This window comes from Eubalaena glacialis, chromosome 17 (assembly GCF_028564815.1).
Source record: "Eubalaena glacialis isolate mEubGla1 chromosome 17, mEubGla1.1.hap2.+ XY, whole genome shotgun sequence".
Classification (NCBI taxonomy): Eukaryota; Metazoa; Chordata; class Mammalia; order Artiodactyla; family Balaenidae; genus Eubalaena; species Eubalaena glacialis.
This window is the reverse complement of record NC_083732.1, coordinates 31,629,087-31,654,090: the sequence shown is the minus strand read 5'-3', so window position 1 is coordinate 31,654,090 and position 25,004 is coordinate 31,629,087.

The window sequence follows — 25,004 nt, the reverse complement described above, 5'->3', positions numbered from 1 at the left end:
AAACTAACCCAATTACCGTAAAACCCAAGACTGTGAGCCACGTGGAAGAGCAGTTCTCCTGGGTTCCCTTACCCTGCTGATCTATGCCTGGGTGCCCCTTCCCAATAAAGTCTCTTGCTTTGTCTCCTCGGATAATTCGTTTCTGAGTGTTAGACAAGAGCCCACTCTCGGGCCCTGGAAGGGGTCCCCCTTCCTAGAACATATATATTTATATATATTTAACTATATGTAATATGGTTAATTCACAAGTGCTACAAGAGTTGGGAAAAAGTTTTATCAAGTTCAAAGACAAAATAAATTACTCCCAAATTAAGGTAATCTGGATTATCTTCATAAAAAAGGTAGAATTTGAATTGAGGCTTTTTTTTTAAGTATGTATGATGGTTTGTATATTGAAAGTTTGAAATTAATTTGGAGAACTAAATCAGAAGTAGGAAAACTTAGGAATTATGTAAGGAATAGTAAAAATTCAATTTGGTCAAATCTCAGAGTGCTTGGAAAATATTTTAGAGATGAATAGTCCATTGTCAGATAACCCCTTTATTTTCTCCAAGTATGTCCTTGAAGTCAGATGCCCAGAGAGACTCTATAAAAAATTTATCATGCATGTGATTCTCTAGTAGGAAATGACTCTAGGACTCACTATCCTCCGTGGTTCAAAACTACTCCAAATCCAATCATTTCTCCTAATTCCCTAAATATTTGGATTTTCATCTTGGTTCTTCCTTCTATGTTTACCTTGTTTGAATTTAGCAGTGGAAGTCTGAACTCTACCTTGGCACTGATAGGGTTCAGAGCAGGCTGCCCCAAAATATGCCAGGATGACATATTGATTATTTTGAACTGAAGTTGCTTGAGAACCAGCTGATGTAAGAAGGAAACTCTGATCCTCCTGTCTCCCTGAAATCAGGAAATAAATCTGCCATGTGAAAACCACCCTCCCTGTATCGGGAGGTAGAAGGACACCCTTGTCACCAGAAACAGGGAATTCAGGGCCTGAGAAGCCCATACTAGCAAATCTTGTTACTTCTTTACTAATTTACTATGCAGAGCCCAAACTTCGCTTAGATTTTTCATTAATTAAGCACCCAAAGCCTAAGTTTCTTTGTCCTGCCTATTCCTCACAAATTTATTGTTTCTTTGTCTAAAAAGTATAAAAGCTGCCTGCTTTGGCCACTTCTTAGGTCCTATTTCTATGAGATTTCTGTGCATATGGATTAATTTTTTTTCCTCTTGTTAATCTATTTTGTCTCAGTTTAATTATTAGACCAGCCAAAAGAACTCGAGGAATTTCCCTTCTCCAAGAGCACCTGCATAGAAACCCCAGGAGATAATGTCACCGATTAGGCTCGTTTTGCTTTTTTTTACCACCAAAGTCTACCTCAAACTCTGTTGTCCAGTTCCTCAGTTATCTGCTCATTTGAAGAAAGAGAAACTCATCAAAGAAATGTGGGGGTAAATTTGAGGGGCAAATCAAAGATGACTTTATAGTTTCTATTTGATTCAGCATGTCTAGGACAAATCAAGTTAACCATGATAGCAAAATAACACACCATAGGTACCAGAATTCGCAAAGAAATTCTGAGCTAGTTATGGACATAATTGATTTGAAAATTGGTTAAAGAATGGGTAGTAGTAAAGCACTGTATTCAGTAGGGTTTTAATAAATGAAAGAATGAACGATACAAGATCTCAGGTTAAGCCACTTTTGTGAGCTTTCTGTAATTCAAAATCTATTAAAGAATTCGAAAGAACCATGTATTACTATCTTCAAAGGTATTTGCCATGTCTTCATTTCACAGCTAGTATAGGCCCACATGAAGCAACAGGGATTTTGAGTTGCATTATGGTCATATGGCCCACTGCTGTCTAGTATGATTCACACAGAAAAGGAACACTCTAAATTGAAGTTCCACATGATAAATACATGGCAAAGCATGAAAAGAAGTTTGCTTTTATGTCTCAGAATCACTTTGCTCTCAGACTAGCTAGTTTAGTCTAGATACTAGTTAGATACTAGCTAGATAGCTAGTTTAGGATATGGCAGAATTAGAGATGGGTCAGTCTTTGAGTGGGGGTAGGATGTGAGGTGTAATAAGTAAACTAAATCAACTGGCAGGTGATGATCAGCAATTCTCTTTCAAATATAATTTTATCTCAAGGTTTAAGAAGAGCTTACTCAAAGGATAGCCACCATAGCAGCACTATTTACCATAGCCAAGGCATGGAAGTAACCCAAGTGCTTATCAACAAGTGATTAGCTTAAGAAAATGTACTATATGCATACAATGGAATATTACTCAGCTATAAAAATAATGAAACATTGTCATTTGCCCCAACATGATGGACTGAAGAATATTATGCTTAGTGAAATAAGTCAGACAGAGAAAGACAAATAAATGATATCACTTACAAGTGGAAATAAAAAAAAATAGAAACAAATCAAAATACAAACCAGAAACAGACTCACAGACATAGAAAACAAACTTACAGTTACCAAAAGGGAGAGGGAGGAGGGGAGGGACAAAATAAGGGTATGGTATTAACAGATACAAATTACTATACCTAAAATAGATAAGCAATAATGATTCACTGTATAACACAGGGAGTTATACCCAATACCTTAAAATAACTTATAATGGAATATAATCTGCAAAAAAAAAAAAAGAAGAACGAATCATTATGCTATACACCTGAAACTAACACGATATTGTAAATCAACTGTACTTCAATAAAAAGAAAGGATAGCCAATTTAGTGTCCACTAGTGTGCCTCACTGCATCTCATTAATGGCCTTAGTGGTATATGTTTAGGGGAATTAAGCAAAGTTTTAGACTTGACAATTTCTCTCACTGGAACTAGTACAGTAAAAAAAAAAATCCTTTGTTTTTTTTAATTTTTCTTTTTTTGTGGGTTTTTTCTCTTCCTTCTTTAGCACTTAAAATAAAAATGGTTACATTTGTAACTTGGTTCACATGTTTTTGTATCATAGTCGCAAATATACTTAAGAATATATAAATATGAAATTACAGTGGCAGATGCCAGTGTCCACATTTGTTTGCTTTAGGCCTAGCTTTAAAATTTACATTTTCTAGACAAAAAAAATGCCAGTCAAGATTTTTTTTTATTATTCCTGAAGGAAAATTCTCCAAAGGGTGTTGGTAACCTCATGTTCACTGGGAATTTCAGTAAGTTTGTTCAAGATAAATACTTGTATCATTGTACTTTTATCAGCTTTGAAAACTTTTCTGTTGGTTTCCCAGAGAAAAAATTATAATTTTCATATGCATAATGAGATTCATTTTTATCCAGATAATTGGAAAACCAATTGTATGGTAAATGTTTCCTAGAATCCAGCAGAGAAGTGTTTATTTTTAAAAGAAGTCATACAAATGTATCTTGAAGGAGCTTAGGGTTGGAATGGGAAATATTCTCTGGAGTGAAGGTATTCTCAGGAATTATTCTAAACTTGTAGAAAGTCATATTTATAAATAAGGAAAAAGGATAAATGTTCACAATATCTACAATTTTACTGAACAGAAGGCAGAGAAACTGTATTTCATGTTTTAACATTATCCCATGGTTGACAAAATCTTTCTCTAGCTAATAATAAATTAATCAGTGAGGTTAATCTTGGACTATATCTACCTCATTAGATACATCTCTTGCCATCTAACCCTACCCATTTTCATATTGTTATTCTTTTTATAATTTTTCTTTTGCATAGCAGGTTTCCTCTGTGTTTGTTTTGTTCTCCGCTTGGCAAACTTCTAGTCCAATGTGATAATCCAACTCAAAGGGCTTCTCCTTAGTTTTGCCTCAGCTACCATCCCCAGGTAGAGTTGGTGGCAACTTCCTCTGGGCTCTTTTTCTACTCTTTTATATCTCTAATGTAGCAGGTATCCCCTTGTATTATAGTTTACCTATTTGCATGCCCCTCCACTGTTCTTATTATGGGCTACTCCTCCAGGCCAACAGAATAATTTGCTTATTTCAATACCACTGGCACATAATAATGATGCTTGCTTGCTAAAAGGCATTTAGAAATGGCTTAGACTAAATCGATGCATGACTAATGGGGAAAATACTACTTAGGTACATTTAAACTAGAGAGACGCATATAATATTAAAGGAAAGAGAATCAAAAAGGGAGGGGTGAATATAAGCTGAGGCAATAGAAAACATTTTCAAGGTTAAATGTTTATTCATTCTTTAAAGAATTTGAATCCTTTTTTTATAAAAACCAATGTTCATATCTTTCTAAAATGGCAGACTGTTGAGGAATAAGTATGTGTACGGGTTTGTGTGTATATATATGTATAAACTACAGTGAGAGTTAGAGAGAGACAGAGAAACAGAATTTTAAACATCCAGCTTTGGATTAGGAGAAAACGAGAGAAAGGAACTGTGCGTAGAATTTGGGCTTGCTTTTTCTAATGCTACACTGGATAACATCTTCCCTCCACCTCACCAATCTATCCACTTCAAAAAACAAGCAAAGAATTACAAACCTTTTCTCTGAGAGGAAGAACTTTGCCAGCCAAAGATGGGTTGGTAGCCTTTTTACTGAGCTACACTCTATTACAAAATTATGTTTGCACTGTGTTTAGTACAATTGTGCTTTCAACTAATAACCACTTGGTTTAGATTTTTTAACGGGCAAAAGCTATCAGCTTCTGTGTCATTTTAACCCCTTTTCCACTGTTTATTTCATTCCATGCTTTCTCTACAAAAGTTTAATATGGTGTGTTAAACACAGGAGGTCACTTTAATTTGTTGAAACTCCCACAGCACAGGAATTCAAGGTATATACATTCTATGATAAACATCAAGTCAAGACTTGTGTTAGTACCGAGGAGATTCTTGTAATCCTAAGATATTTTTTTAAGCTATTATGTTTAATTTATTTTTTTATTAAAAAACTTTTAAAATATCTTTATTGGAGTATAATTGCTTTACAATGGTGGGTTAGTTTCTGCTTTATAACAAAGTGAATCAGTCATACATATACATATATCCCCATATCTCCTCCCTCTTGCATCTCCCTCCCACCCTCCCTATCCCACCCCTCTAGGTGGTCACAAAGCACCGAGAGCTGATCTCCCTGTGCTATGCAGCTGCGTCCCACTAGCTATCTATTTTACATTTGGTAGTGTATATATGTCCATGCCACTCTCTCACTTCGTCCCAGCTTACACTTCCCCCTCCCCGTGTCCTCAAGTACATTCTCTGTGTCTGTGTCTTTATACCTGTCCTGCCGCTAGGTTCTTCAGAACCTTTTTTTTTTTTTAAATCTCTCTAAACATATATGCACTTACATGACTCGGAGACCAAGATTTATATTCTGGATTCCAATGTCTCCATCTTATTAAGATGTCAAAGGAGACTTTGTCCATAAATATTTTCTATTTTAATTGTACTCTCAGATGATATGGCTTGGACCATAGTATAGAATACGGGAGCTTATCTTATATTTCTGCAATCTAAAGCTCTTTGGTTCCTCTTTTATGGCATGGCTGAATTGACTTCAAAACCTTATTTATGGAGTTGCAAATTATATTGGATGACCCTGTATGATCTTTCAGAGTCACACTGTAACTATCATTTTTTGAAGTTTGTCACCCAATACTCTAAGCTTTTTAATACTTTACATGAGGCTTTGGTTGTAATGATAGAGCATCTATAGGTGAAAGCCTATGAATAAACTCCTTTTTTTGAACAAAGTTTTATTATAACATTTTGGAAAAAATCCATATAATGATTCTGCACCTAAGTCACGAGGGTAGTGAAAGGAAACAATCTTATACTTTATTTACTTATTTTTACATAAGGTTAGGAAGATTCTTTTTTCATTGGAAATAGCTTTATTTTATTAAACAAAGTGGATTTTTAGTGGATTCTGTTAATGTGTTTTACATATATTGACATTTCTGACATATTTAGACTTTGGATTCAAGTACAATGCCTCCAGATACCATATTTAGGGTGAACTGCTTTTTTAGTTTTGGAAAATTTATTTTGTATAAATATGTCTTATAATTTCTTGTGTTCTACGACAACCCCTAAATGATGTTTAATACATAATATATAAGACACACATCTTTTTAAAGGACCAGATGACAAATATTACATGCAAAATTAATAATGGATAACACAAATGAACTTGTATTAAATAGTATAGATACGATGGTACAGAACAATTGGCTAGAGCAAAGAGGAAATGAAATGAAAAGGACAGACATAGAAAAAGCTGCCAGGAATTGGACAACTGTGTCATATTTGATTGGATGATATGATTCCTAACTGCCCTTTATTCTGTTCTAGATCTAAAAAAGAGAGTTATTTCCCAGAGGAAATAAACTTAGAAAAAATTAAAATTTAAACAATTATGTACTCATCTGTTGTAAAAAATTGGATCATCTGTATTTTCATTTACCTAATTGTTTTCCTTTCCCTAATGTGAAACCAGATTCAGGAAATATGAGTCACGTTGCCTGGTACTCCTCCTCTGTGTTACTATGTGCTGAGATCTGTCTCCCAATTGTGAGCACATAAAGCTGGGACAGAGTTGCTGACAACCTCGTCCTGAAAGAGTATGTGATTTTTAAATGAAAATGACCTAAAATTAACTTTTCTCTCTTTGAGAATGTGGAAAATATAAACTCCTTTATAAACTTTTAAATGGAAATACATTTATTGTCTAATTATTTACATGGATCAAGGACAAAGCTGATTCTTTTATCTTTTATTTGCTGTCAATTCTTTATGCTAAATGATCTAATGGATGTCAGTAAATCTTGAAGTCCGTGGTAGTCTTTTCCTATAACTAGCATTGCTTATTATTCATTTAGTCATTAATTAATTCAACCACCTTCTTTTTTCTTTTCTTTTTTTTTTGACCACTTGATTGAAACTGATTATACAAAAATCCACCATCCAGATCACTATTTTATCTTACTCCAGAGCCCACAAGGACAGACAAACGAAACCGAATAATTATGAGATAATACAAAAACTTCCTGAGCACATATGCATAGCATGGAAGTTACTAATTGAGCTCAGGAAGCATTTACTCCACCTGCCCTGGGATAGCTGAAGAGAGCTCCACAGAAGAGAGGATATGGAGCTAAGCCTGAAATAATGAATATAAGTTTTCCAGATGTGCTTTATGAGGGGAGGCAAGTTCTATCTAGTCCTATGGATTTCTTTTCAAGGCAGAGATATCTTCTGGATTTTTCTAGTGTCATTTTATTAGTCCAGACAGCACAATTGACTCCATGAATGGTGAATTTAAATAAACTCTCTTACAGAAGATGAAGGAAAAAGTGATGTGAGCAATGGAGATCTCTACTTATACACATGCTTTTCCAAGCTTTGATTACAGTTTCAGGTTTTGCTATGCTAGAACACAGATGAAGGATTTTCTCGTTGCCTCAATGAGATGCATAGCCCCATTTTAAAAACATAACCATGCACCAGTTAGTGACTTTAGGCTGCTTCTGTCATACCCCTTCTCCTATTTTTGTCTTGAGTTACACACTTAGTAAATGTAGAAAGAATTTGTTGTAATTGAAACTCTGAGGGTCTTAAAAGTGAGATTTATTGAGCAAATAGTTTTGTGGTGTGTAAATGCAGTCCACAAAGTACCAGGCATCAAATGTTTAAATTATTGTACACCCAGCTGCTATTGATTTGGTGGACAATATTGGGACATGATGGTAATAGGGAAAATGTTAATGTTATCCTGAAAATATGGTGGTGTCATCACTAACTGCTTTAAGAGGAAATATTTCATTTCAACTTCCAAAGAAAAAGTTCCCAATATTAGGTCTTAAAAACCTCCTTAAAAGTCGTGTTTTTTGGTCAGAGAATGGAGAAAATGCTAATGTCCTAGGAAAATTGGAGTTCTCAGAGAATGAATGTACAAAGATCAGATCAGAGAGACTGTGACTTAATTTTAACAACCAGAATCATCTCTTTGAATAATATAATGAAGAAAACCAAAGATAATTGTGGATATCAATCAATTCTTAAAAGCATATCAGTGTGGACAGAAAACTATAACAAAGTTAGGAAGACTTAAGCAGAAGGCTAGGAATCTAGAGTTAAGCACATTTCCTTGATTTTTCTTTTTCAGATTGCATAGGTTCCCTAAATTTCTGTATTGGGAAGATCATTGTATTCTACAAGTCTGTAATTACTTCCTAAGTATAGTTTGTACATTTTCCAGTGATTAGTGAGGTCATAAATGCATTTCTATTTTTCTTTAATTTCTTGGTCAAATTTTTACTTGAAAGGTATAAAATGCATATTTAGTGAAATCATAACAGTTAATTAAAGATGTGTATAAGTCATAAATTCAATGAATTTTCACAAAATGAACACATATCTGTAGCCTACATACAGAATAAGAATAGGTAAATGTATATGTGTAACTGAATCAGTTTTCTGTGCACATGAAACTAACACAACATTGTTAATCAACTATACTCCAATATAAAATAAAAATTTTTTAAGAGTCAAAAAAACATATTTGTGTTTCAAAAAAAAAAAAGAAACAGAACTTTAACAGCATCTTGGAATTGCTTCCATGTTCCTTTCAAGTCAATAACCTCTTTCCCAAGGTAAATGTTATCATGACTTCTAATAACATTACATTAATTTTGCATGTATATGAACTTGATATAAAAGGAATCATACAGTAAATACTTTATTGTATATGACTTCTTTTACTCAACAGTATGTTTATGAGATTCATTCATGTTTTTTATGTATAAGTTCATATTGTCTTTTAGCAAACTAAATGTCAATCAACAGATGAACTGATAAAGGAGATGTAGTACATATATATGGAGTGGAATACTACTTAGCCATAAAGAAGAATGAAATTTTGTCATTTACAGCAACAGGGCATTATGCTAAGTTACATAAGTCATACAGAGAAAGACAAACACTGTATGATATAGCTTATATGTGGACTCTAAAAAATACAACAAGTTAGTGAGTAAAACAAAAGCAGGCTCACAGATACAGAGAACAAACTAGTGGTTACCAGTGGAGAGAGGGAAGGGGAGAGAGGAAATATAGGGGTAGGGGGAAAAATGGGTTATAATGGGAATATATGAAATCACGTGTGTGAAACTTTTGAAAACTGTCAAGAATTTAAAGAATCTTTAATTCAATAAAAATAAAAAATAAATAATTAAATTAAATTTTAAAAATTCATATTATCTTTTTAATATCATTAACTTCGTGATAGTTATGTCATCTCTTTTAGTACTCAATCTCAATAAAAATAGGAGCATCTCTTTCTGTGCATTGTATACAGTATAAGCTTAAAAATAATGAGATAGGACTTCACTGGTAGCACAGTGGTTAAGAATCCGCCTGCCAATACAGGGGACATGGGTTCGATCCCTGGTCTGGGAAGATCCTACATGCCACGGAGCAACTAAGCCCGTGCATCACAACTACTGAAGCCTGCCCTCCTAGAGCCCATGCTCCACAACAAGAAAAGCCGCAGCAATGAGAAACCCACGCACTGCAAGGAAGAGTAGCCTCCACTCGCCACAACTAGAGAAAGCCTGTGTGCGACAACGAAGACCCAACACAGTGAAATAAATAAAATTTAAAAAATAAATAAATAAAATTTAAAAAATAAATAAATAAAATTAAAATAATGAGGTAACTAAAACCTTGCAATGTCAGGATATCTTGGAAATAAAAGTGTACTACTAGTACTAACTAGTTGGTTAATATTTATTATAAACTAAGTTTTCTTATCATATCTGTATTTTGGACAAATTAAGCTATTTTGTATACACATCAATTTTCTCTAAGTTTTGTAGGAATTCTTATATGAGACCGCTATCACTTAACCTAATCCTGTACCAACTATTTTATTTCAGCTTTAAGTAATATCAGCTGTTATACCCCAAAAGTGCAAAATATTTTAATTTCTGATATAGATTTGAGATGACTCCTTATAAACTTGGGTAAGTTTGGGTGTTCCTGGTCCAGCAAAAGAGTCGGTAAAACATGACAGAGCAAAATGATAAGCTCTGTACCAAATTGATGAAAAGCTCACTAAGTTCTCAAGAAGGCAATAAAATTTCTCAGTTGTAATGGTTTTAAGGGTATCAAAGCACTTAAATGCTCAGAGATGTAGTTCCTACTATCTCTAAACCCATGAGAACTTAATAAAACATATTAGGAAAACTGGTTGAACAATACTATTTGTCACTGCAGGCTTTATTGGGCCATATAATGAACAATGATGACAATGTATATGTTTAAAAAGAAGGTGAAGATACTTCCTGGAACAAATTCCAGGCCCAATAAATAGTGTGTAACCAGAGGAAGTGATCATCAAAATAAGAGGAAGTGATTATTAAAAGTATTGAAACCAGTCCTGATATTTTAAATGGTTAATTGTATATGATTTTTAAAATATTATCAAAATATGATAAAATTATTTTCGGGTGGGAAGTCATGAGACACTAAGAAAAATACAAGTACCTCTTTATTTCATTTTTAGAATACATTTAGATTGCCTGATTACTAAATACAGAACATTCTTTCCCTTCCATGATAATGTTAAAATAGAAAAATACTGAACTTATAAATCCTAATGGTGTAAGAAAATTAATCTATACTTATATTTATGCTGTTTTGCTATGTGAAAATTGTATTAGTAGTGTTCAAGTAAGGGATAGAGAAGAAATTTTAGTTTCTTTAAGTAATTTACACAGATTTTGAGCATAGTTACCCTTTGAAATAGGTAATCTAATTATTAGAATCCACGTTAATCTTAACTGAATTTTGGCAAAGTTGGAGGAAGAAAGTTGGAGTGAAATAAAGTTGAGGTTGGCAATTGTTTAGTAAGAAGGCATTTTACCAATCTTATAATATCATATTCAAAGATGATATTAGTTTATGAAATATAGTTTCTAAGCATTCTTCCTCCTTGGTCATAAATTTAAAAGAACTTCATAAAAGAAAATAACTTTATTGAAAAAAGGAAATTATTTTCTGGGCTTTAAATACTCAAGATAAATAAAACACATCTAAAATTAAATAAAATAAGTAGAGACTTGAGAACAAGTGTTTAAATCTGGAAGATGATAAAAAAAATTATCATGAGCGTTATAAGATATAAATACAAGTGTCTTTCCAGGAGGGTACTTTAATTCATGAATCTGTTATCAATTAAAGCAAAGGAAAACAGCTTGAAAATACAAAGTCAAGGTTTACCCAAGTGGTGACTAATTAACTGTCAAGATTTACTCAAGAACTCAAGAAGTCTTTGTGGAACAAAGTTAATTTATTTAAATTTAACTTAAATTATTTATCTATCATCTAATCTATCTACCTATTCATTCATTCATTTATTCTTTCTTTCAAAAAATCTCATACTCATTATGTGCTAGACACTGTTATAGATATTGGAAAATAAAAATAAACAGGACAGCCAAAGGCCTGCCCTCAAGGAGCTTTTATTTTAGTGTAAAACTAAACAAGGAAACAAATGTATATTATTATTTCATGTAGTTATTGTAATATCTATAATTTTTAAAAGTTGGAATGGGCAGTGCAATATTATATATGTGATACCTTGTTCAACCTCAACTATGTGGCAGTTAGCTACTAAAACTAAAATATTATACCCCAGGAATTGTCAGAAAATTATAAATATGAACTATAGAGGTAATTACTAATAGAGGTTTTGTTATAGAATTCTTTATAAATACTTAATGCTTTAGTAATGACCATGGTGGACTCCTATTGATGAAATTAAAGGCATTCAAAATGTTTGGATGGGTTAAATATTTTAGAGACACACCCACATTTGTATACTCTGGGTATAAGTATCCAGCAAACTCTATAGCATTTACCTTTAGAGATAAGGCCAAAGACTTGGTCCATAAATAGTCCTCTGTCTAACCACTGACTGGATGGATTTCCATTTGTCTGATTCCAAGAATAAGAGTAACTAACCTTGCCTAAAATTATTTCTGTCTGCCTCAGATGAGCCTTTAATAAAAGGTAGTTATCAGATTACCTAAGAAGACGGAGAGCTGGGACTCTATAATTTATAGAACTATTTATAAATTATTGTGGTACTTGCTTGCTAGTAAGTTATTTGTTTAACAAATCTTTGTATGAGTTGCAGAATTTAGTCTGAAAACTTTCATTACGCTGTAATAGTAAGATTATGAGGAAGTAGTTCACCTTTATTTTCTTCTAACTACTTTTAGTGGCTGCCATTGCATACTGTAAAGAATGTAAGAGTTTGTATGACAAAAACTGGCTTAAGTAAGTTTATAAAAGTAGTGAAATATTATAAAGAAACATAAAACAATATAAGGTAAGTGTAACTAGGGTGTATATGGGAAGGTGATTTTAAAATGCAGTCCAGGAAGTCTTCACTGAGAGAATGGTATTTGAGCAGAAACCTGAATAAAGTGTGGGAGTGAGACATTGGCGATTGGTCTAAGGAAATGGCAAGTTTAAAGGCCCTGAGCTGGGAACAAGCTGTGAACATTCAAGAAACATTCTGAAGACCAGATAATTTGGTCAGGATGAGAGATAAGAAAAATATTAGGAGAGAAGGTCAGAGAAATAAACAGGAGTCAAATCATATAGAGTCTTTTTGACCATTAAGTTTGTCTTAATTATGAATAAATGGCAAGGCATTGGAGGAACTTGAGCAGGAAGGTAATCTTACATAACTTACCTTTAAAAATTACTTCTCTGATAGTTGTGTGCAGAATAAGTTTTGAAATATCAAGAGTGAAAGCCATGAGACCATATAGGAATCCATTGTATTGATAGTAGTGTAGGCAAGAGGTCATGAAGGCTTCACATATTTTAATAATGGAGCTAATAAGACTTGGTGGCTATGAGATAGGTGTTTAGGTGACGCCAACTGGATTCTTATTGGATTAATGTAGGATGTAAAACAAAGTAGTACAATGTGAAAAAAAAAGATTCTGGAGAACTGGAATGTTGTAGCAATGGAGGTAATAGGAATTTATTACTTGGGGGATATGTTTTTAGGTGAAGCCATCAGGATTGCACATAGAATGTAAATAAAAGAAAATAATCATAAATGAAGATTGCACTTCTGGCAATGGCAGACTAAGTGGTTTGGATCAACATTCCTACTAAGAGAAAAGCTAGAAATATGTAAAAAGAAAACAATTATTTGAAACAATCAGAGAAAATTTACACAGTGAGGAATTGTAGGTCAAGATCTGAGAGAAAAGAGACATCTAGAGGATTAAGCCCAACTTTGGGGGTGACTTTTCTCTACAAAGTGATGACCATTCTCAAAGCAGCATCAGAGAGACGGAGAAGCTGAGCAGAGCTTCAGATACACAGACTGGGGGTAACTCTTTTGTGGAAAGTTCAAGATCCACAGAAAAGTGTGGGTCTTGATGAATATTGCAGGCTTTCAATTAGGATTTCAAAAGGCCTCAATTTGAAGGAATAGTGAACAGAAACTAGACCAACCCAGTTTTAAATATTTGCAGTTAAATGAAGGTGAACTGATATGGCTATTGCTCTCCTAGATTTCAAGAAGAAAACAAAATATAAAAACAAGCAAACAAACAAAACAAAAAGTCAATTGTGTCTAGAGGAAAATACTAGAGTTCCTATTTGACTTTACAAATTTTCATATACAACATTCATTTAATCAATAATAACCAGGCATATTAGAAGATAAGACGGAACTAAAAAGCAAGAGAAAAAATAGACAATAGAAACAAACCCACAGGAGATATGGATAATAAAGTTTTGGGTCATGCCATTTAAAATAAATGGTCTGATACCTTCAAGGAATTAAATGACAAGTTTGAGAATTTGGCAGAGAACTAGAAGGTTAAAAAAAAGAACAAATTGGAAATTCTATAACTGAAAAATACAGTTACAAATGGTTAAAATTAATAGCAGGTTAGCTATAAACAGAATGGAGAATTAGTAAATTGGAAGATAAATCAGAAGAAAATATTTAGAATAAAGTCCAGACAGGCAAAAGAATAAAAAATACAGAAAAATAATATAAGAAATATGTAGGAAATTGAAAAGCAGATTATAAATTTCATTTGAAAAATAAAATGGCCAATAATAAATAAGAAAATCTTAAGAAGAATAAAAAAGTGTGAAGGCAAACTCCATATGATAACAAGATTTATTATCAAGATACAGTAATTTACACTGTGTGAAATTGATATAAAGAGAAAAATAGATAAATGAAACAGATTAATTAGCTCAGAAGGAGACTCATTCATACACATACACCTTATTTTTGACAAATTTAGTGTAGTGGAGTAGTTGTGAAGACATAAACAAGTTAATAAACGGTGCAGGGTCAATCGGTTATTCCTATGGAAAAAAATGAAATAATCACTACTTCACATCATATGCAAAACTCAATTTTAGTTTGGTTGTAGATTAAAATGTGAAAGAACAAACAATGTTTTAGAATATAACACAGACCTATCTTTATAAAGTTGAAGTGGAATAATTTTTCTTAAGGGACACAAGAATCAGAAACCATGAACAAAAGACTAATAAATTGGGCTATATAAAATTGAAAACTTTCTGTTCATCAAAAAATGCCATTAAGTGAGTGAGAAAACAATCCTTAAATTGAAAAAATATAATTGCAACACAGATAACTCATAAAGGGCTTATATTCAGAATATACAAAGACTACTATGATTAGTAAGAAAAAGACAGGCAAGCCAATGTGTAGAAAAATTGACAAAAGATTTCAAAAGGCTCATTAAAATACAGAATATTCAAGTGGTCATAAGCATATAAAACTGTGCTCAACCTCATTAGTAATCATAAATATGGAAATTAAAATCACAATGAGATATCACTACTCATTCAAGAATTAATAATGGAAACAAAAATATCAACAATATCAGGTGATTCTAAGGATGTGAAACAGGTGCAACTCTTAAATCACTGCAGTTAGAAATGTAAATCATTACAGTCACTTTGGAAAATGCTATTAAAATTCAGCATGCACATACTTTATGATCCAGCAATTTCTTAGACACACACACACACAAACACACACACATATTTGGGAGAAATCCGTATATATGTGTATCCCAAAAATGTCCAAGAATGTTTATAAACATTTTTTGCAATTGTCCAAAATTGAAATCCAATTTCTCATCAACAGTAGAGTAAATCAATTTTACATATTCAAACATAAGAAATACTATACTATCATGAAAATAAAGTAACTGTAGTGCAGGTAACAAAGTTGATTAATTTCACATATTCAATGTTGCATGAAAGAAGCTAGGCAAAATAATTCATACTTAATGAATCCATGTATATAAGGTCAAACATAAGCAAACCAATGTTCAGTGTTATCAATTAGGCATAATTTAAGCTTTGGGGATGAGTAAACAAGTAGTATTAAAACATCATGAGAGGGGCTTTTGAAGTACCGATAATCATAAGTAACTTGCACTACTTTTTTTCAGCTGTCTGCAGCATCAAAATGAATGATTCTCAGGAAGATATTTGGAAGTTTCTGGAAAAACATCATATCAGTGGCCTGCCAAAGCCCATAGTCCTGTCTACTTTTCTCCCAACATTTAAATGTGTTGTAAATATCTATTGCACTTGCTGCAATTTGAACCTATAATCCTGCTTGCTGTCAGAGATTCTGGGAAATGTAGTTTCCAGTCTTCCAGCCTCTGTGATAAAAGGCAAGGGCTTGGCAGGGGCAGGGCAATGGTACTGAATTGCAGAAAGAAAATCCAACATATCATATTGTAACTTTTATTCAGAAAATCAAACCAGGCTGTTATGACATATGGAAGGCCAAGAGTTTATGCAGTAATAAGCATGATAGGATATGACATTCCATAGAATCTAATTTAGGGTAAGGAGATAAGTAAGAAAACTGTACAGTATCAGTGATGTGAAATAAATGGATTAGAGGTGTCAAAAGGGTTGAAAACATGAAAATATTTTGGAGTGGCGATATTGGAGCTGGAAGAATAGTGTGCATTAGTCTGTTCAGGTTGCCATAACAAAGTACCACAGACTGGTGGCTTCAACAACAGAAATTTATTTCTCCCAGCTCTGGAGGCTGGGAATTCTGAGATCAAGGTGCTGGCCAGTTCAGTTCTTGGTAAGAGCTCTCTTCCTGGCTTGCAGACGGCAGCCTTCTTTCTGTGTCTTCACTTAGCAGAGACAGAAAGCTCTGGTATTTCTTCTTTTTTCGTAAGGACACTTGCCCTGTCAGATTAAAGCCCTACCCTTATGACCTCATTTAACCTAAATTACTTCCTTAAGGGGCTCAATTTCCACACATAGTCACATGGACAGTTAAGTCTTTACCATATAAATTTTGGGAAGGCACAAACATTTAGTTCATAGCAGATAGAAAACAAGGTCTAGAGGGTAGATGCTATAAATCTAGCTTCTGGAGAATGTTTAAGTTTGGTAATGAGGATGTATAATGTAGTGCCTAGAAGACAGACATATAACATTGTTAGTTCTCCTGATGACTTGCCTATTATATTTCTGACCCATACTAGATATATGCACCCTCTTCCTCTCTCTCTCTTTTTTCTCCCTCTTTCTCTTCAAAAATAGTGTCAAGTGAGTGCTAACCACAAGATTAGAAGGCTCTTATCTATGACTGGTTTAGTGGCCTTATATTATTATGTTTTAATTCAAGAAGTCTCAATTAAATATCATTTGGAGAAGACCTACAACTTAAAAGGGAAAGTCTCATATAAATTTTCCTGGTTTTCGGTAAAAATTTAAAACTTTTTTGTGATAAAACTAATTTATAATCTTAAAACAAAATAGTTAGAAATTAAAGGGAACATTAAATTATAAGTGATGGTGTAGTTTCAGGTGGGTATTTAAATGTATTTTGTTTTTATATAAAAAGGTTTGGCTCTCAGTTTTTAACTTTGTAAAAGCACTATCATATAATTTATTTATTTTACCTAGAGAGTATGAGAAATTCTGAATAATCTTCCAAATCTTTCCAAGGAAATGAACTGAACCTGGCAAGCTGTGCCAGAAAAAGTGAATACATAAAGAAATGTTAAAATGCTGTAGCACATCCAAGCAATAAATCTTGAGGGATAAAAGAATTAGACTTGATGTACACATTTCTAAGAATCATGGATCTATAAAGACTCTTCAAAAAAATGCAGTAATTAAATTTATTTATTAAGTGTATGTAATCTCTTCTCCACATTACTATGAATTTTGTAGATGCTGGGCCTTCAGGGAGAACTTCAAGACTCTTTTTCTCTTGCTATTTCCTGCGCAGTCTCTACTGGGGACCTGAGAGCACGCCCTCTCAAGGAAGAGTATGCAACTATGGATTGGTAAGATTTAAGGATATTATTGGCTATTGTGCTAATAGTTGCAATCACTGACATAGTTTAAAGATCATAATGGTCCTTACAGAATTTTCACTTTTCCTAGGTAAATTCTTCTGAAGAAGAACTATCATTTTCTTTCTGTTCATGTTACTGGTCTTTGGAAAATCTAGATCAGGCAGTCTAGAAGAATCCTCTCTTGGAATTAAGGGAAATATTTGTCTTATATCTAATAATCCCACTCCCTTGCTTTGGTTCTTTCCCCTGGGTGGCTGCTCTTAGATCTTCCCAGAGATCTGAGACTTTGGGTTCACATTTGGGTTCTGATGTGAAAATAGAGAGAAAAGCACATGCCCTGCTTTCAGCCTTGACATTTTAGACCCATTTAAGTTTAGGGAAAGGTGTTCCACATGGGTCCAGCATAGCTCTGTGGGCGGGGGGGGGGGGTGTCTATCATGGTTTGACACCAAAGCCCTTACGAATAATAAAAAGTGTTTTGCCTTATTCACCTGTGAATCCATTTTCATCAGGTATATTGAGAGGAGAAAAATTGAGTAAGGGATTCAAGCATTTCTGTTTCCTTAGTGTAATTCTATCTAAGCAATTATCATCCTTTAATTGTAGTGCCACATGTTCAATAGTAGTTAACCAAAAATAAATAATATATATATATATGTTTTCCTCCTCTACAGAAATGTATAGTCTGGTTGTATTACTAAAGAAATAGACAAGTAGATGCTGAGCTACTTATAAACAAATTTAAAATAATAAGCTCAATATGTGTGTGTGTGTGCACATGTGCACTTATTCATGTAGTACTTACAATAGCACATGGTAAGATTTTAATAAATATTCTTTAATGAATGCAAGAATTCATAATCCATGTGTTGCTAAGTATTCTCTTAGAATACCAGAATAGAACTGAAAACAAAGAAAACCCCCAAAGGATAAAGTAATGGATCAAAAAGATTTGTTATTGGTTTCAGAATCAATGTACAAGAGGAATATGCAAAAGGACATAATGTATTAACTAATTATTCATCATTTTTATTGTTTTCTAGACTTTGGGAATCTATTTTATCAATATTGAGTGTGTGTGTGTTTGTGTGTGTGTGTGGTATCAATAATCTTACTCTGCTGGTGAGTGAAGCAACAATAGAAATCAAGTGTTTTTCTACTTCAATGTTAAATATTTCCCTTATTTGGATTACTTGTTAATTATGAATGGCATTTGTAACTTCTTCTCTCCAGATGGTAGGATTAATCAAAGAATGAACAACAAGAAGTGTGTTCAATAAAGTGCACTTTCAATAAAGTGCAAAATGGCTTTTAAATCATTTATATAGGAAACATATTATTATGTCTTAAATTTGAACAGTGAAATATTGATGATGTTTTCTGTAAATATTTTTAGCCTGGTTATGTCATTTATTAGTTGATTTATAACTGAAGTATTCTAATAAAATGTTAATTTTAATGCCCTAGTTGCTTCATATTTTTCTACTTTTGAGAAATGGTAAAAAATTCAATAATTATTAAATTTTCTTTTACTATGCATATCAGATTATTTGTGTTAGATTGTAAATCTAATTGAGTAGTCTTAAATTTTATCATTTTTAACACAGCATTGAAGAAAATTAAAAAACTTTGAACACTAGATTGCAGATACCCCTGTGGACTCTAGGAATTCAGAGTTTAGGGACATCCACACAAGTAAGTTAAAGTATTTTTCTAAATTTTTTCAAATCTTTTCAAAAAGAAGTTTGAATTATCTTTATTTGGTTTAGTAAGGACTGAAGGGAAAAGCCTTGTTTTGAAAACACTTTTAAAAGAGATGAATGATTTTTCATTAATTTTTAGAAGTTCTGTTTGCTCTATTGAAATCAGTAGCACATTTATTTTGTCTCATAAGCTTCCTTTTTTTTTGAAATCCCCAAGTGTCTTTACATCAGTAAACAGAAACCAAGTTAAAAAAAACTAAAAATACAAAACAGGAGCCTTACATAAAACTGTATTGTACAGCATCATGCAAACAGAGAACTTATTGCAGTGAGTTTAGATATGGTTTAGGCCATATTATGTGTAATTTCAAGCATAAATTAACTGTAATAGGCAGATTTCAAATGTTTACAAATAAAATTTACTATGTGGGATGATAATTGACAAATATAAGAAAACCACCATCTTTCCCTTGGCAATGTTTTTTCTAGACAACATCATGTACTCAAATTTTGGATTCTACTCAAACTACATTTTCTTCTCTGACCAACATTCTCTTACAGCTCTGTAGCAGTTACAGGATATATCCTCCAGAGTAAAAGCAAAAGGCAGAGATGAAGTTCAAGGACTTCTTGCTACCTTTATTTGGCATAGGATTTCATACTGATCCTCAGAGGTGGATGTGGGTGCTAATCACTGCATTACAGATACCTTTTCCACAACTCTTCAGAAACTGAATGTGTCATGCATGTGACATTCCAGGAGCAGATCCCCACACAGGTTCAGTTGTTCATTTGTTAAGTATTGGTCACATCACCTCCAGGAGAATTTGTGTGATTATGAACAATCTAGTAGGCTCATTGATTTATTTGTGGCTCCTGGTTGACTTCCTCAAAAAGTAATTCCATGGTACTTAGTTTCCCTATTGGTGACCTGTATGAAAGTATGTCCTGACTTTGTTTTTTCTCCTCTCAGATCGTAAACATAAAAACAGGCAATGCTTTTTGATTTTCAGAGGAGAAGCAATAAAATACATTTATGTTCTCTATATTGCAGGACATTATTGTTGCATATGCTGAGCCAGATTCTTTCAAGGTCTATACTATAACTTATTTTAAAGGGGTACCTTTGGAAGCTGTTTGGGTTTTCAGCATGCAAGGATCAATTGAATGTTGCCCAAACTAAATGAAAATAAAAAAGGGAAAGAGAGCAGAATTATCTGAATGGCTGCAAAACTAAGGATTGCAAAATTGGTAAAACTAAATTTAATTTAATTTTCAAAACAACTGCTTTAAGTAGAAACAATTATCCTCATTTTATTAATAAGGAAGCTAAAAATTAGGTCAGTTACAGGTCAGGCTATAACTAACTTTGCCTTAGAGATAGCCCTGAGATCGAGAAATCCTTTTTACCAAAGTTCTTTCTAATCTACCACACAATCATTCTCGTCCTGAGTCAAATATCAACTGGAAAATGCACTGGATATGTAGAATTTATACTAACTTATTAGAATAATTTTTCACAGAAAAACAAACTTGAAGCTACATATCAAAATAGATTTTAATATGACTTAGTTACAATGTCTATTGCAATCACAGAGAATTGGCAGGTGATGCCTTCTGCTTTAAAATAACCCTGCCTATTAATATTTCAGAGATGATTTGTCTGTTACTGAAGACTGGATTTGGGGATGAAATGTGATAGATTTTCAAACCAAATTATGGATTTTATTTGAAAGAATAGTTAAGACTGTTAAGACTGGATACCATATGTTATGCGCTGAATCGTGTCCATCTGCTCCCTCCTAAATTCATATGTTGAAATACCAACCCTCAGTAGCTCAGAATGTAAATGTGCTGGGAGATAGGGTCTTTAAAGAGGTAATTAGGTTAAAATAAGGTCATTAGGGGGTGCCCTTATCCAATCTGACTGCTGCCCCATAAGAAAAGGAGACTAAGACACTGACACAAACTGAGGGAAGACCAGGTAAAAACACAAGAAGAAGAGAGCCATCTACAACCCAAGGAGAGAGGCCTCAGAAAAAACCAACTCTGCTGACATCCTCTGTCAGAGTTCTAGCCCCCAGAATTAAGAGAAAAAAATTCTGTTGTTTAAGCCACCCAGTCTGTGGTACTTTGTTATGGCAGCCCTAGTAAAGTAATATATCATCTCATTTGATACTTTAGGAACTAAGTTTTTCTGGCTTGCATCTTCATATATTCCACTTGGAATTATTTATAAGATATAGAAATCATTCATAATAATATATAGAAAGAGAAATAGGATTAGTTGCCCAACATATTAAATGATTATGAACAGTTATATTTGTAATGGTATTAAAGAGATGCTCTGGATGTGATATGTATGCTGAGAGTCTTTCTATATTTGAGTTGGATGAACTATAACAAATCTGTGTGCTATGTTATTAAGAACATAAAATAGGGGTCTGGGCAAGATGGCGGAAGAGTAAGACGCGGCGATCACCTTCCTTCCCACAGATACATCAGAAATACATCTACACGTGGAACTGCTCCTACAGAACACCCACTGAATGCTGGCAACCTCCCACTGACGTCGGACCTCCCAAAAGGCAAGAAAATCCCCACGTACTTGGGTAGGGCAAAAGAAAAAAGAAATAACAGAGACAAAAGAATAGGGACGCGACCTGCACCAGTGGGAGGGAACTGTGAAGGAGGAAAGTTTCCACACGCTAGGAAGCCCCTTCACGGGCGGAGACTGCGGGTGGCAGAAGGGGGAAGCTTCGGAGCCACGGAGGAGAGCGCAGCCACAGTGGTGCGGAGGGCAAAGCGGAGAGATTCCCGCATGGAGGATCGGTGCCGAGTAGCACTCACCAGCCCGAGATGCTTGTCTGCTCACCCGCCGGGATGGGCGGCAGCTGGGAGCTGAGGCTCGGGCTTCGGAGGTCGGATCCCAGGGAGGGGACTGGGGTTGGCTGCGTGAACATAGCCCGAAGGGGTTAGCACACCACAGCTAGCAGGGAGGGAGTCCGGGAAAAAGTCTGCAGCTGCCGAAGAGGCAAGAGACTTTTTCTTGCCTCTTTGTTTCGTGGCGCGCAAGGAGAGGGGATTCAGAGCGCCGCCTAAACGAGCCCCAGAAACAGGCGCGAGCCGCGGCTATCAGTGCGGATCCCACAGCAACAGGGGCGCAGAGGGAAAAGCAGAGAGATTCCTGCACAGAGGATCGGTGCCGAGCAGCACTCACCAGACTGAGAGGCTTGTCTGCTCACCCGCTGTGGCGGGCAGGGGCTGGGAGCTTAGGCTCGGGCTTCGGTCGGATCGCAGGGAGAGGACTGGGGTTGGCGGCGTGAACACAGCCTGAAGGGGTTAGCGCACCACAGCTAGCCGGGAGGGAGTCCGGGAAAAAGTCTGCAGCTGCTGAAGAGGCAAGAGACTTTTTCTTGCCTCTTTGTTTCCCGGTGCACGGGGAGAGGGGATTCACAGCACCGCCTAAACGAACTCCAGAGACGGGCGTGAGCCGCGGTTATCAGTGCGGACCCCAGAGACGGGCATGAGACGCTAAGGCTGCTGCTGCCGCCACCAAGAAGCCTGTGTGCGAGCACAGGTCACTCTCCACACCGCCCCTCCTGGGAGCCTGTGCAGCCCGCGACGGCCAGGCTCCCGTGATCCGGGGACAACGTCCCCAGGAGAACGCACGGCGCGCCTCAGGCTGCTGCAACGTCACACCGGCCTCTGCCGCCGCAGGCTCGCCCCGCATCCGTACCCCTCCCTCCCCCCCGCCTGAGTGAGCCAGAGCCCCCGAAGCAGCTGCTCCTTTAACCCCGTTCTGTCTGGGCGGGGAACAGACGTCCTCAGGCGACCTACATGCAGAGGCGGGTCCAAATCCAAAGCTGAACCCTGGGAGCTGTACGAACAAAGAAGAGAAAGGGAACTCTCTCCCAGCAGCCTCAGAAGCAGTGGATTAAAGCCCCACAAACAACTTCATGTGCCTGCATCTGTTGAATACCTGAATAGACAACGAATCATCCCAAATTCAGGAGGTGGACTTTGGGAGCAGGATATATTAATTTTTCCCCTTTTCCTTTTTTTGTGAGTGTATATGTGTATGTTCTGGGTGAGATTTTGTCTATATAGCTTTGCTTTCACCATTAGTCCTAGGGTTAGGTCCGTCCGTGCTTTTTTTTTTTTTTTTACTTAAAAAATTTTTTTTTCCTAATAAATGTTTTCTTAATAATCTTTTCCTTATTTTCTATTTTTAAAAATAAAAAAATTTTTAATAAGTTTTTTCATATTTTTATTTAAAAATTTTTTTTCTTAATATTTTTTTTTCTTATTTTTTATTATAATAGCTTTAGTTTATTTTATTTTATCCTCTTTCTTTCTTTCTTTCTATTTTTTCTCACTTTTATTCTGAGCCGTGTGGATGAAAGGCTCTTGGTGCTCCAGCCAGGCATCAGGGCTGTGGCTCTGAGGTGGGAGAGCCAACTTCAGGACACTGGTCCACAAGAGACCTCCCATCTCCATGTAATACCAAATGGCGAAAATCTCTCAGAGATCTCCATCTCAACATCAAGACCCAGCTTCACTCAACGACCAGCAAACTACAGTGCTCGACACACTAGGCCAAACAACTAGGAAGACAGGAACACAGCCCCATCCATTAACAGAGAGGCTGCCTAAAATCATAATAAGGCCACAGACACCCCAAAACACACCACAAGACGTGGACGTGCCCACCAGAAAGACAAGATCCAGCCTCATCCACCAGAACACAGGCACTAGTCCCCTCTACCAGGAAGCCTACACAACCCACTGAACCAACCTTAGCCACTGCGGACAGGTACCAAAAACTACGGGAACTATGAACCTGCAGCCTGTGAAAAGGAGACCCCAAACACAGTAAAATAAGCAAAATGAGAAGACAAAAAACACACAGCAGGTGAAGGAGCAGGGTCAAAACACACCAGACCTAACAAATGAAGAGGAAATAGGCAGTCTACCTGAAGAAGAATTCAGAATAATGATAGTAAAGATGATCCAAAATCTTGGAAATAGAATAAACAAAAGGCAAGAAACATTTAACAAGGATGTAGAAGAACTAAAGAGGAACCAAGCAATGATGAAAAACACAATAAATGAAATTAAAAATACTCTAGATGGGATCAATAGCAGAATAACTGAGGCAGAAGAACGGATAAGTGACCTGGAAGATAAAATGGTGGAAATAACTACTGCACAGCAGAAAAAAGAAAAAAGAATGAAAAGAACTGAGGACAGTCTCAGAGACCACTGGGACAACATTAAACGCACCAACATTCGAATTATATGGGGTCCCAGAAGAAGAAGAGAAAAAGAAAGGGACTGAGAAAATATTTGAAGAGATTATAGTTGAAAACTTCCCTAATATGGGAAAGGAAATAGTTAATCAAGTCCTGGAAGCACAGAGAGTCCCATACAGGATAAATCCAAGGAGAAACACACCAAGACACATATTAATCAAACTATCAAAAATTAAATATAAAGAAAACATATTAAAAGCAGCAAGGGAAAAACAACAAATAACACACAAGGGAATCCCCATAAGGTTAACAGCTGATCTTTCAGCAGAAACTCTGCAAGCCAGAAGGGAGTGGCAGGATATACTTAAAGTGATGAAGGAGAAAAACCTACAACCAAGGTTACTCTACCCAGCAAGGATCTCATTCAGATTTGATGGAGAAATTAAAACCTTTACAGACAAGCAAAAGCTGAAAGAGTTCAGCACCACCAAACCAGCTTTACAACAAATGCTAAAGGAACTTCTCTAGGCAAGAAACACAAGAGAAGGAAAACACCTACAATAACAAACCCAAAACATTTAAGAAAATGGGAATAGGAACATACATATCGATAAATACCTTAAATGTAAATGGATTAAATGCTCCCA